The sequence below is a fragment of the Gopherus evgoodei genome, chromosome 1, assembly GCF_007399415.2.
Source record: "Gopherus evgoodei ecotype Sinaloan lineage chromosome 1, rGopEvg1_v1.p, whole genome shotgun sequence".
Lineage (NCBI taxonomy): Eukaryota > Metazoa > Chordata > Testudines > Testudinidae > Gopherus > Gopherus evgoodei.
In genome coordinates, this window is record NC_044322.1 from 70,659,844 (window position 1) to 70,674,883 (window position 15,040).

The window sequence follows — 15,040 nt, forward strand, 5'->3', positions numbered from 1 at the left end:
AGACGGTCCAAGCTATCTCAATGACCACTAGTCTGTATGCTCTCTATCATGTGTACTACATACCGGGGAGAACTTTCATTGGTCAGAGATAGGTCTGAACTCATGAGCAAGGCATTCTAAGTGGCTTGCCCATGATCACAGAACCAGCTTCACTGAAGAACAAACTGAGCCTGAATCAATTCCCTCTCCCCTCCCCACCTTCTGGCATGTTCCAAGATTAACATGCTTAATCTTGATTTTTCTAAATAACCATGTCATAACATACACAAGACAGCTATCCTGGAAAAGAGCCATTGGCCCCTGATCAGTGTAGAAAATTTGCTTAAAAGGAGGGGAGAAAGGCACACTCCTTTCTAGATGCAAAATTATGATTTTAAGTGCTACTGTGGCATTAGGTCAAGAACAAATCACGTCAAACCAACCTAATAGCTGTCTTTGACAGGGTAATAAGCCTTGTGGATAGGGGGGAAGTGGTAGATGTGGTATATCTTGACTTTAGTAAAGCTTATGATACTGCATGCCATTCTCATAAACAAACTAAAGAAATGCAACCGAGATGCAGCTATTATAAGGTGGGTACAAAACTGGTTGGAAAACCATTCTCAGAGAGTAGTTATCAGTGGTTCACAGTCATGCTGGAAGGCATACTGAGTGGGGTCCCACAGGGATAAATTCTTATCTTCATTAATTATTTAGATAATGGTACAGGGAGTACACTTATAAAGTTTGTGGACAATACCAAGTTGGGAGGGGTTGCAAGTACTTTGGAGAATAGGATTAAAATTCAAAATGATCTGGACAAACTGGAGAAATTGTCTGAAGTAAATAGGATTAAATTCAATAAGGAGAAATGCAAAATACTCCATTTAGGAAGGAACAATCAGTTGCACATATAGGCCTCAACTGGAGTATTGTGTCCAGTTCTGGGAACCACATTTCAGGAAAGATGTGGACAAATTGGAGAAAGTTCAGAGAAGAGCAACAAAAATGATGAAAAGTATAGAAAACATGACCTGTGAGGCATGACTGAAAAAAACCTGGGTTTGTTTAGTCAGGAAAAGAGAAAACTGAGAGGGGACATGATAACAGTTTTCAAGTACACAAAAGGTTGTTACAAGGAGCAGAGAGAAGAATTATTCTTCTGGAACTCTGAGGATAGGACAAGAAGCAATTGCAGCAAGGGAAGTTTATGTTGGACTTTAGGAAAAACTTCCTAACTGTCAGGGTGGTTAGGCACTGGAATAAATTACCCTGGGAGGTTGTGGAATCTCCATCACTGGAGATTTTTAAGAGCAGGTTAGACAAACATCTGTCAGGAATGGTCTAGATAATACTTAGTCCTGCCATGAGTGCAGGGGACTGGACTAGATAACCTCTCGAGCACTCTTCCAGTCCTATGATTCTATATCAGAACTGCATAATAATGGGTGAGGTTTTAAAAAGTGCCCAGCCTTGATCTAAATCTGGTTCTGTTGAAGTCAATAGTAAGTCTCCCATTAACTGTTACTGCTGTTGTTAAATATTTATTGCTGAAGTAATGAAAACAGTAATGTTTCAATAGTCAAGAACCAGATGAAAAAGAGGCATGCATCCACCTTTTTTTTTTATAAAAGAGGCAGCATAAAGCATACAATATTTGAAAAAATATATATATATTATCAACACCAAAGGGGAAAAGAAGGAAAATCCATTTTTTTAAATGCATGTTAACTTTCCAATAATGTAAACACAATCATCAATCTTCACTCACATATATATATATATGGATTAAAATGAATGCTGAATGACTCAGATATTGTCCATACATTGCAACAAAAGAAGGTGGTTTGCAGTCCTTCACATAGTGAATTATGTTTTTATTTCAAAAAACCCAGGATTTGCACAACTTGATCCAAGTTGTTTCAACGTATTTGGATGCCGGTTCCATTTTGGGATCTTGCTGACGAAAAGGAGTGTTACTGCCTGATTCTTTTCTTCACAGCATTTTTGGTCCATTTAGCTTAATTAGCATGCGAGTGTACAGAGACAAATGCATACTTGTTGAGAAGCATGCAGAACTAGATGAGCCGGGATGTTCTGAGACTTAAGAAAGTCTCTCAGGAAAGAAAAAAAAATCAACAAACAAAAATATACAATAACAAAGAATGGATAATAATGAGAATGAAAAGCTGTAAACTCCAGCTGAGGCAAGACTACAGGTACTTTATATGCAAGCATTTCTGAAAAACTGATGATTATATGCTAATAACAAAACAATCTAATAAAATAATTAGGATGACAATGTAGGAGTCTCTTAGTAAAGTAATAGCCATTATGTAGATTTTTGAAAAGAAACACAGAGGGAAAAAAAAAACAGCCGCATTTTATATTTGAAAATATTCCAGTTAAAACATGAATCATTTTTTTAAAATAGAAAATCCATCCCCTACAAAGCTAAGATAAATTGGTGTATTTGTTGCCATTTGTAACATTCCTTTTAAAAGGAGGCAGCATTAGACATATTAATGTGTTTTGTTCTCCTCTACTTTATGATTTCCTTCCCACTTTAATGAGATCTGCTCTACAGCCCATAAAATAATTGTTATGGTAAACTGACTTTTTAAAATTAGCTACACACCAGTTGGTCCAGAAACCTATTCCTCTGGACTATTCATGCACAAAATACCTTTGTGTGAAGTGCTTTCCAAATGGGTAATGACTGGAGTAAGTCCAGAAGTTTGCCTGCAGAGCCTCTCTGCATGATTACCAGTAGACGCAGTCATACAGTTTCTTTTCTCAACAAAGTTACAGCCAGAATGCCTGCAACACCACTTTCAGCCTGATGATGAAAATACTTCCTAGACATGGTACCATTTCAAATAAAAGTTAATATGCTTTAGTTAAAAGAAAGGTGTAACTGACTTCCTTGTCTCTACCACCATGTCACAACTTTCTGGTGGAGAATCTTTACAAGCATTTTCAGGAGTTAAAAATCTGATCTCCATATTTCATCTACATTATCATTGTCTTACCTCAACGTGCTACAAAACTGCACTTCGTCCCCCAGATCATGCATCCCACTGTGATAGTTATTCTACCACAGCAATTCCTGTTGGGAGTGTCAGTCTCGGTCATAAACAATGTTTACCAAAGATACTTACTAAGCAGCACTAAAAAAAGAGAGGAGAATATCATGATACTCTGTTCCTAGGAATAATCACTCTGGACCATCAGAGATAGCCTTTCTGGCCTAATGCAACTGAGCTATACCATATTTTAGCATTAGAGAGCAATTGAGAAAGCCCTGCCCAAGAATACCCCATAGCTCAGTAGGAGGAGGGAGATCAAAGTTCTAATTCCTGCTCAGTATTAGGCAGAGTAGAGAATTAAACCAATGTATACTACATCTAGAGTGAGTACAGTAAGCTAAAAATTGTAAGAGACACCATCACTTCTTCCTCTCCTAGCCATTTTGTGCATGGTGCCAAAGAACCCTTATTAATCAAGCCTGAACAACTTTTGGAGGCTGAAACTTTTGAATTTGTGCAAATTTGTGAACAGTTTTGGGTCAACTGAACCTCCATTTTCAGCAAATAATATTCTCCAAAAAATTCACCCAGTTCTACTAAGCACTCCTCCTGAACTGCTGTATGACCTGATTTCACCTCTTAATATCTCTTCTTTGTTTTCCCTTTTGGATATGGGAAAAAAATATAAATGTAGGATCTAGATGTCTGGATTGGCTCATGAAAAAAGCTAACCAAGGAGGCAGAACGACGTTATTCTTAAAATGGTCATGATATTAGAAGGTTTGGTTCTGAACATGACTTACCATTCACATTCACAACTCACCATTGATCACATGGCTCTGGAACCAGAGAACAAGTGAAGCTTGCTTCCTGGCCGTTAGTGATGTCACACTCATGTCTAAAATTCCTAATAAACCCACTGCTACATTTTCCTTACATCTCAGTATAATTTTTATCCAGCCAGTTCCACCTTAGACTGGTTGATACTATCGCTGGTGCAGGGACTGAAAAGAGAGGCTTTTCACCTTCATTATTCTAAGGACATGGGGGACTATGACTCTTCTAACTTGTGCCCCCTGCTGCAGAGCTCCATGTAGGCAGAATATATCAGTTCCCATGATGATCACAGCTTCATCTTTCTCTACTCATCTCCTGCACATCAACCCCGGCATTTGGGAGTTTCAGTGCAAATGGCTCAAAGCTGGCGCAAAGGTCACTTGTGCCACTGCTATTCCCTACAGGACCTGATGTCTTTCCAGTGGTTCCTTTGCATTGGTATAATCAATGCATGGGCACCATAGGGTAAGGCTAAATTTTGTCCTATGTAACTCATGAGATGTTCAGTTGGAGGAGTTTTTTCTGACCTTTATGGGTCACAGGGAGTTCTTTCACATGTTGCATTGTAGAGTGAATTGCACAGTAAAAGTCAATTAAATCCACACAAGGAATTGCTTGTATTAGCTTATTTGCATGAGTGATGGAAAATGTCCATAATGATCATCACAACAATAATCAAGCTTTTAAATCACATCAGAAATACCCTTGTGTTTAACAATTCAGTTATAACTTACTCATTTTTGTGCATCTCCTTTTCCCCAGGGAACAGATTCCCAGCAATGAAGAGGTTAAAAAGAAGAGTAACTGACTATTAGGAAAAAAAAGCACCTCTAAAATGGTAAAAATGCTATCCCAGTAGGATAGAGATTAAGAAAGTACTGCAGCAAAAGCCCTTGAGGGACTTCATTTCCCAGAAAATATGCTGAAAACAGAAATAAAATGAAAGTATGATAAGATTATCCAAATTGTCAATAAACATAAACATGTAGTACTCTTACCAAACCAGACACAAACCACGCCATTAAACTTCTAGACACCTCACATTTGCAACCAATCTATCATCATACTTTTAAACACAGCCTTAAAAATTAATCGCAAATGCATCAGGGTTTGTTTTTGGGTGTGGGTTTTTTTAAATCACCTTCAGGCAACGAAAGTATTTGCAAAGAGGCTCAGTAAGACGTTTGAAATTTCTCTCATTTGAATTGCCTAAACTTCAAGTGTTTTTAAACACATATGGCACCAGATTTTCTCTCTGCAACTCTCAATGTCAAATTGTTATGATAGGAAGAAAAGCTCACCCTCCCACCAATCAGGGAGGAAAAATCTGTAAAAGATATTAAATCTGTAAAATCTGTAAAATAAGTAAATATCATCTCAACCAGTCTACACAATCAGACTTTTCAATGCAGAATTATAAATCAACATAATTACAAAATTAGATTGAAAATGTAAAATCAAATTAATAGGGATAAAGACAATGGTCTCATCTACATACTTTATTGCAAATACAAACACAATGGATCATGACCTAATCTAAAGGACATTGAAGTCAACCTATTTCCATCAATGGGTTTTGGATAGGCCTTCATGCAAATGTACTCAGCCCAGCTTTGCCATTGCCTGCCTCATCCTGGGCAAGTCAAAAATAAATAAATAAATCATCTCCGTGCCTCAGTTTTCCTATCTGTAAAATTCCACAGGTGCTAATACAACAGGTTTCCCAACCCTTATATAGGTATGTGGGGAAAACCCCTGTCTTAAAAGAAACCCCCCACTTGTGTGCCTGTCCTTTCTGCATTTCCTTGCCTCTAGAGGAAGAGCAGTCAATCAGAGGGGATACATGGTGGAACAACCTGTTGTTCTTCCCCACTCCCCTTTTTGAAGTGCTGGAAGCATGACAGAAACACTCAGTCTCCTGAGTGCACAATAATGGGAAAGACTTAACTGGCTTCAATGGATTTCAGTGCCTTAGAACAGGGGTCGGCAACCTCTGGCACACGGCTTGCCAGGGTAAGCACCCTGGTGGGCTGGCCAGTTTGTTTACCTGCCGTGACAGCAGGTTTGACCGATCGTGGCTCCCACTGGCCGTGGTTCACCATCCCAGGCCACTGAGAGTGGTGGGAAGCCGCAGCCAGCGCATCCCTTGCCCGTGCTGCTTCTTGCCGCCTCCATTGGTCTGAGATGGCAAACTGCAGCCCGTGGGAGCAGCGATCGGTCAAACCTGCTGATGTGGCAGGTAAACAAACTGGCCCGGCCCGCCAGGGTGCTTACCCTGGTGAGCCGTGTGCCAGAGGTTGCCGACTTCTGCCTTAGAAATACCTGTAACTAAATTATAGTCTCACACATGCCTTGTATTCCATCCTGGTTTAACAAAATAACATATTGTACTCATGATCCTCAAATGAAATTTGTAAATTCAAAGGATTTCAATGTAATGTTTAATCAGTGGCTTTGACTTTTTCATTATGAAATGGAATCATGGAATGTGTTTAACGTGTGGAAATCATCAGTATTTTGACTCTAAAACTTCTAAAGATTAAAAGAACAGTAACTTTTTTCAGCCATTGGTAAATAGTAGTCACACCGTATCTCTTCAAATGGGCACATAATGGAGATGTCAGATTCTGTCATTAAGATTCTGTCATTAAGGGACACAGAATAAACTCTTACTTCTAAATGATCTGTCAGCAACATTTATTGGTTCTGCTGGTTGGGAGCTGGATTCAGGAGAATGGAAGTTCACAAGTGGGGATATACCAGGTATGGATTGGGGATAGCGGATAGTGATAAAAGCTCCACAAATAACTACATGTTCTGTTATAGGATACCTACTCATTTCCACCCCCTTGTCACTCTCCATTCACTTCCTCGCCCTTCAGAGACCCTTCCTCCAAAAGCCTATTATAAAGAAGAAGCGACCTTACTGTGACATACCCCATGGTATAGCCTGAACTGCTGTGCCCCCCTAACACTCTAGCTCAGTGTGCCTTTTACACAGCTTTGCTAGAGAATAGCAGATCTCTCCAGGCTTTGATCACTCACAGCCACTAGCATGCAAAGTCACTCCGAGCTGAATACATGAATGTTCTGCCCACCCATCCATGACTAGATATACCCACATACACCTCAGTCCCAGCCTTGTCCCTCAGAAATGTTCATTTTTATACCATTCAGTAGCCCACTGGACCATACAAGCTCATAAATTAGTTCATCGTTCCAACAAAAGGTAATGAATATGCTCCAGCCCCATTGACCTGAGTAGAGATTTTCCAAACACTTGAATCAAACATACTGGTTTAGATAAAACAGTAAAACAAGTGTATTAACTACAGAAAGTAGATTTTTAGGTGAGTCACAAGTGATAAAGCATTAAAATCAGAATTAGTTAGAAAAGAAATAAAAGGATAAAACTGCAATTTAATTTCTAAACCAGGGATCGGCAACCTCTGGCACGCGGCTTGCCAGGCTGGTTTGTTTACCTGCTGCATCTGAAGGTTTGGCTGATCGCAGCTCCCACTTGCCACAGTTCGCTGTCCCAGGCAAATGGGGACTGCGGGAAATGGTGCGGGCCGAGGGATGTGCTGGCCGCTGCTTCCCACTGCTCCCATTGGCCTGGAGCGGAGAACTGCGGCCAGTGGGAGCCGCGATTAGCCGAATCTGTGGACACGGCAGGTAAACAAACCGGCCTGGCCCGGCCTGCCAGGGGCTTACCCATTAGCTGCAATACATTTCACAGACTGTTTCTTTTTCCAGCCTGGGACCGTTCCCCTTAGTTCAGTGTTTTTCAGGTATTCGTTGATGTCATGGGAAGTGGAGAGAAGAGGAGAGGTGGCCAGAAGCCTTTTCCACCCTTCTTATATTCTGACCCTTTGTACTGTAAAAGTCTTTGCTGGGTCATGGGTCAGCAGTTTCATTGTGTACATACTCTGCACGCTGTCCTTCAGGTGAACTGTATAATACTTTCTGTAAAAAGTGACAAAGAGTCCTGTGCACCTTATAGACTAACAGAAGTATTGGAGCATAAGCTTTCGTGGGTGAATACCCACTTAATCAGATGAATTGTATATATTTTCTTTATAACTTCTCTGCAGGTGAATCTCCAGTTAAATAGGTAATGGCCTTTCCGCACCTAGCTGGCATGCCGGTGTGCCTTTGTCTTTGAGAAAATGATCTGAGGGTGTTACCCAGAAATACAATATATTTCAATAACAATCATAAGTATCTCATAGCTCCACATACAGTGTTGATACACACATTTTAACAAGACAATGAGATTTAGTGAACTACGTATTTTCAAATGATACTTCACAAGGTGGACTTTGTACAAGATATAACCATATAAAAGTGATGAACATGGGGTACATGGTTTCACAGTCGCTTCTTCATGTATGAACCATAGAAGAGGTACCTTGAGAGTAGAGGGGAATAGGCTTCTACTCACAATATTTCCCTATACCAAAGAAAATAAGGGGTCTTTGTCCTATCCTAGATCTGAGGAGACTGAACAAATGCATACACTGCCTCAGATTCAGGATGGTATTGCGTGCATTCCTCATTCCATCTTTTCTAGGCTCAAGATTGGCCCATGGCTCTCAAATTGAAGGACACGTATGTCCACATAGCCGTCCCTCTGACATGAAGTACCTGAGGTTTATGGTGGTACAAAATCATTACCAGTACATTCAGATACTGCCAAGAGTCTTCAAACAATGCCTGGACATGGTAATGGTCCACCTGAAAAGGCAAAGCATTCACATTTACCCGTTGCTGGAAAAATGGCTAATCTGAGGAGGAGACAGTTGTGAGAGGAAAACAGGAGTGAACCTGGAATGCATGCTATCTCTATTTGCTTGGTGCAGCTCATACTTCACCTGTGGCACCTTCAGCTCTCGCTCAGGTCAGTTTATTTCCTAAGAAGACATTGCATGCAGGTGTGAAGTCAGAGGAGTTCTGTCAACGGGAGCTGTGGGGTCTAGTCAACCATAATCTCTTTAAACATCCACAGAATTGAGTACAGTGCAAGTTGATGGGAGAGGAGGAAGGAAACTTGACAAGCTGCAGTAGGGCGAAGTAGCTTCTGGGTAGAGTAAATGAGGTTCTTCTTCCTGTCCTTTCACTTCCTTGGGTCTTAATGACTGCCTTCTATGCAGCAGGATGCATTCTGTGCGTATGCATGTGGAGGTTCTGCCATGACACGGCAGCCCCCACTTTCAACCCAGCTTGATGGAATGACACCAGGCCTGAAAACTTTTGCTTGGGCTAACCCATCTTCCCTTGAAATCAATGGGAGCTTGCACATTTACTTCAAGGAAGTTGAATTGTGCCCTTATAGCATAATGACTACATTAACAGCTTTGACAGCAAAATGGAATATTATTATAAAGTCTCCTTCAAGGGGAGCAGCAGCTCATCTTGATGCAAAATATCTTCCTCACAACTTGAGGATCTGTTCATTTGCTGCCAGAAACTAGAATCAATGTGATGGGAAGTAGAGGAGGTGAGAGAGTGAGGACAGTACAGTCTAGAAGCAGTCTTGGCTTATATGTGCCCATGATGCATATTCATTGATGTGTTCACTCTAGCATGAGCACAGAGCCAAAACATTGTTTGGGTAACTGAATACCCAAACAATTTTTCTGTGTCTTATCTCTGTCTTTCTTTCTCCTTCTGTTCTCTTTTTTTTAAATATTCTTCTTGGATTGTTTGCTTCAAATACCCCAAAGACATCAAAGTATGCCAAGAAGAATTGCTATAATTTTGAAAAGGTAAATTTTGAGGCCTAATTAAGTCAGCAGTGTCCTTTCTGAAATCATCAGTGTCTATGCCCTATGTTACTGTTGTTGAATTAATAATTGTGCAGTTGTTCAGGACCAAAGAATTACAGTCTGTGACTGCAAGCTTATTATATGCATATTTGATATTCTGAAAATGCAGAGAAACTCAATTTCTTTGTACTTCCCATACAAAAACCATATATTAATTGAACGAATATTGGTATAGAATTACTGCTTGTAAGCTTATTGTTCTTAGCCTCAGCAGTAGTAAATGAAACATATACAGTAGGACAGTCAAATAAAACAACATGCTAGCAGGATACTTTCCTTCAACTACCACTTTTGTAAAATAGACATTGTTCCAACTGGGCACACTCATTAGGTGACCCAGGCTTTGGGGACTGAAGATGTTTAAGCCTTAAGCTAGTTAAGGATGGCTGGCTGAGCCTATTATGAAGGTTTCACATATGGAAGCTCTAGAGTGCTATCTGTACAGAGATAGCTACAGAAAGATAGAGTGAAGTTGGCTCCGACTCTGCAAGAATATGCTCAAGTACTCTAGCAACATTACCCTGCAAATATCCGGAAACAAAACAAAAAATGGAGAAGATATCAGGACAATAAATGACATATTTGTTTAACCTGATTCCACATTGCAGGTTTATATTCCCCCCCTTACAAGCCCTCTCGGGGCTTCTTAAATCTCCATATCCATAAGGCCTGTGCCTCAACATTTGGAACATGTTGTGTTCTCAACTTTCCCGTAGTTCAGAGATATTAGGATCCAGGGCTACAGTCATTTTAGACATTTATATACATGAGGCAAATCATTAAGTTCATATCCAAATATGTAGCTAACATCCCCAAAAGTTCAGCAGTGTTTGGATCCAAAGATGTGGTTTTGGCCCATTTCTAAACATAAGTTTCTTCTTTCATGAATGTATGTATATCAGACTTCCTGATTTCATTCAAATTGGCTTGCGAAGCAGGGAAGTAACAATGTGTTGCTGAACTGCAGTCAGCAACAGTATGTAGTTTTGCTGATTGAATAGACAGTTGTACCTTTTGCTTTCAGACCACAGTACAGGTTTCATGTGTAGATAAAACAATTGTCTTTATGTGGCTGCCTGCTGTTCTTTTTCGTTTTGCTCTTGGGGGTTTAACACCACATGGTGGTCAGCAATTATGCATGATCTTTATCAATAATGTAGATACAACTTCACAAAGAAGATATAGTTTAAATGTCCTAGGAACACAAGATCATGCATTAAAACACAGGCCTTGAACATTCACTGCAGAAAACAATACATATGGAATACTTTAAAAAAAATCAAAAGCACATAAGCCAGAAATCACGTTCAAAGCCAAAAGAGGTAAAATACTGGAAAAACAGACTGGAAAACATATAATTATGCTGTGGAAAGCATAAAAACTAAGACCCACAATATTTGGCAAGGGTCAGCAACCTTTGGTATGCAGCTCGCCAGGGGAAGCTCCCTGGCAGGCCAGGCCAGTTTGTTTACCTGCCGCATCTGCAGGTTCAGCTGATCTCAGCTCCCCCTGGCCATGGTTCACTGTCCTAGGCCAATGGGGGCTGCGGGAAGCGGCGCAGGCCGAAGGTTGTGCAAGCCGCAGCTTCCCGCCTCCCCCATTGACCTGGAGAGGCCAGTGGGAGCCATGATCAGCCAATCTGCGGATGCGGCAGGTAAACAAACTGGTCCAGTCTTCCAGGGTACTTACCCTGGAGAGCCACGTGCCAGAGGTTGCCCACCCTGATGTAGGGGGAAAATCCACTCTTCTTTTAAGAAGAAATTAAAAGATTAACCAGAAATAATTTTAAGTACTAATAAAGATAATGGAGTGCTAGCCACGTATTAATTAATTGGAAAATGACTTGCAATAAGAAAAATAAACAGTATATAGTGATATTATTCTGCAATATAATGATATTCTATATCATCGTTGTACATTTTAGAATGTCAGATTAAAAGAACATCTCAATACATAGCTTCTTGAACTTGCATCACGTGAAAGTATATCCACTATCAGGGCATTCAAAATCTTACTCTCATCAACTATACTTTGGTTTTGGCTACAGCTGATCGAACTGTTAGTTATGGGCAATTTGTTTATTTGTAGATGGTCCTTTGTTTTAATCTCATTGCAAATTGGACACAGATCACAATTATAATTTCTTATTCATTGAGGCCCATGGGTTGTTCACAAACAGTTTGTTCCATGTGATTCTTTTCCTATTTGCTTAGATGTCACAGCTATCTCCTGAGTCTGGCATATACATTCAGCTCACCAAAGAATGTCCTGTGAAGTCTCTTATAAAAGCTTATGTCATATTGATCCTCAATCAATGTTTTATGTATATACAGCTGATAGTTAAGGAGTTGTTTATACGTACTGAAAATAAGTTTTAAAGTCTGTCAATAACCACAGAGGGAAAACAGGTTTTCACCCAGACAGGAGATAAGGTGTATATCTCTCTGTCAAAATGTAAATGTAGTATTATAAGCCGACTAGGGTGACCAGATAAAAGTGTTAATATTCGGGATGGAGATGAGGAGTAATAGGTGCCTGTATAAGAAAAAGCCCTGAATATCGGGACTGTCCCTATAAAATTGGGACAATTGGTCACTCTAAAGCCGATGCAATGGAAGACCCATTTTAGAGTTAACAGGAAAGGAACACGCAAGAAAAAACAAGCCATAGTATTTAGCCTGCCTATGTGCAAAGACAATTAACTTTGGTGGGGTGAGGGTCTATGTAGGAGGCAAGGAAGATACCTCTTTATCCTGAACACAGGAAGTAACAGGGCAGCGTAAGAACATGCTTGAAAACAGGATCTTAGACAGACTTTGTTGAAATGCTGCAAAGAACATTTCGGGTGAGTTGAACTTATTTAGACAGAAGATTATCCTGTTAAGTCTAGTCTGTCAGAATTTTGTTTTGATTTTGTTTTATATGCAACCCTTCCATTATTTTGATCTTTGATAAAAAAAACTGATGAGTGTTTTCACAATGTATCTCAGTGCTGTGGTATTATATGAGGAGCTGATCCTGAGTTGAATCAAAGAAGCTGGCATATATACAGACTCCATGGAGACAGTAGGCTTGGTATTACTGTGAGTGTTCAGTGGATAAGGGGCTGAACATTACTGGGGAGCACTTTGAAGGGGCTAAGGGACTGGGGTACATCTATTGTTAACCTGCAAGGCAAAGAAAGGGCTGGCATAGCTCAGAAGATATTGTTTAGATGGCTAACCAACAGAAGGTGTCAGGGAGATGATATCCAGTTAAGTACTAGCAAGTCTCCCTCTCACTGGAGACCAGGAGGTAACAAGGTGATATGCAGTCTTGGGTGCCCCCAGAACCATTACAATTGCTCTTTGCTGGCCCTCCTATTTCTTCCTTATAACAGCCATGGGAGTTAGTAGCCCTCTTTCATATCAGCACTCATTTGATACCATATTCCCAAGCCCTGTGTGGTTACAGGACCACATGGGTGCCCACCTTGGTGGAGATTGCTACTGAGAAATGTGTCTGTTAGTGTCACGAAAGAGGTGTTGTTGATGGTTTTGGCTTTACCTGACTCTTAGTATGCAAGCAGTGCAGGTGGCCTTCCAAGGATTGGAGAGGGGAAAACAAATACACGCGGGAAGGTGGCTGATGGGGAGAGGAGCCGTCTGGGATCCCCAAAGAGGAGTTATGAAGGAAAGGAAAACCATCCAGCACAGAAAGGAGGAGATCTGAAGCAACTAATTGCCTCCAGCCAACATTCTAGCAACTTCTTCGCTGTATTTTCCCCCTTCTCCACAAAACGCCAAAGGCAAGGAAAGTAAGGAAGGGGGTCCCTTCAAGGCTAGTGGAAGGGAGAAGAGACAGGAAGGAAGAAGGGAAATGTCCTGGAAGGAAATGAACATCCCAAATAGTTAGGGCTCAAATGATCACATCCTGGCCCCATCAGATGCAAGGGCAAAACTACTACTGACTTCAACAGAGCCAGGATTCAACTAAAATATTTCTGGCTTACCAGTGAGAACAACCTAAGTCCCTCAAAAAGGTCACCATTCAGGTTAACAGTTAGGCTGAACATCCCTAAAAAATTGCCCAATATATGAAATACACACGACAGCTTCTGTAAGTAAGGCACCAGATTCCCTGACTTAGCTAATATTAAGTCAGCCATTCACAATATTATCTTTTGGGTACTGTAGGCTCACAAAGAGGGACAATTGTTAATCAATGACCATGCAGCATTGGCGTTTCACAGTACTTGGGATCTGTGAAGTGGGTATTCACCCACGAAAGCTCATGCTCCAAAACATCTGTTAGTCTATAAGGTGCCACAGGATTCTTTGCTGCTAGTACTTGGGATGAGAACTAAAAAAAATGCATCCATTTGTGACATCTGCGGTAAGTGAGCCATAAGCATTGTACTGTGTGTTTGTTTTATGGCTTGGTTAAGTGTGTTGGTCACATCGAACTAGGGCAGCTTAGACATTTTTAAACAATTCATTCAGTGTTACACAAGGAACTACCTTGGCTCAACTTTCCTTTGAATTTGGGCTTATATACTAGACAACAATGAACACAGACGACACATTCTTAAAACTCGGATAACGACTTAAAATTGTCATAAGCATATATTTAGACAATAAATGAAACAGTTACAATGCCTGTACAGTACTTAGCTGTTTTAATTTCATTGCATGTTTGTACAAACAGGGATACAACACACAAAAGAAAGAACTTTATTTCATGAATAAAGGTGAGGGTTGTCTTCAGAATATGCTGTTTCATACAATTTAAAGTACATTGAACAAGACTCATAGATCCAAAAAATTCCATTAAATTATATTGAGCAATTATGTGCTTGATAATATTTAAATATATATCATTACAAATAAATAAGGTATCTATTCACATGTCATGCATTACTAGAATGTGTTTCAATACCTGGGCACAACAAATTGATTTCAAAGTGGCTGTGTTCTACGGAGCATGATGTTCGGAGTGAGGGACATTGCCTTCTTTTGAATTCTTTCCAGTCCTAAGGCAACCAGAACTCGAGATCCTGTCTGGTAGCTAAAGAGCTACTTTACACTCCATCAATCAGGCAGCAGTACAAATACTACAGCTGCAAATAGACTTTTACATTAAGTGACACAGTTAGCTGAGAGCATTAAATGCTTCAAAACTTAATGTAAAACATGCTACAACATGGGTCCAGTCCTAGCAGATGCTGAGCTTCTCCTACAAGGTGGTGATGACTGTTCTCAGCTTCCATTGACTGCAAGGTCAGGAGAAAGTGCTCAGCTCCTTGAAGGAGCTGTTCAGCATTTTGCAGAATTAGGCCACATGTCAGCACATATGTTCCAGTTGTCTCCAGGGAAGCTATGTGGGTAG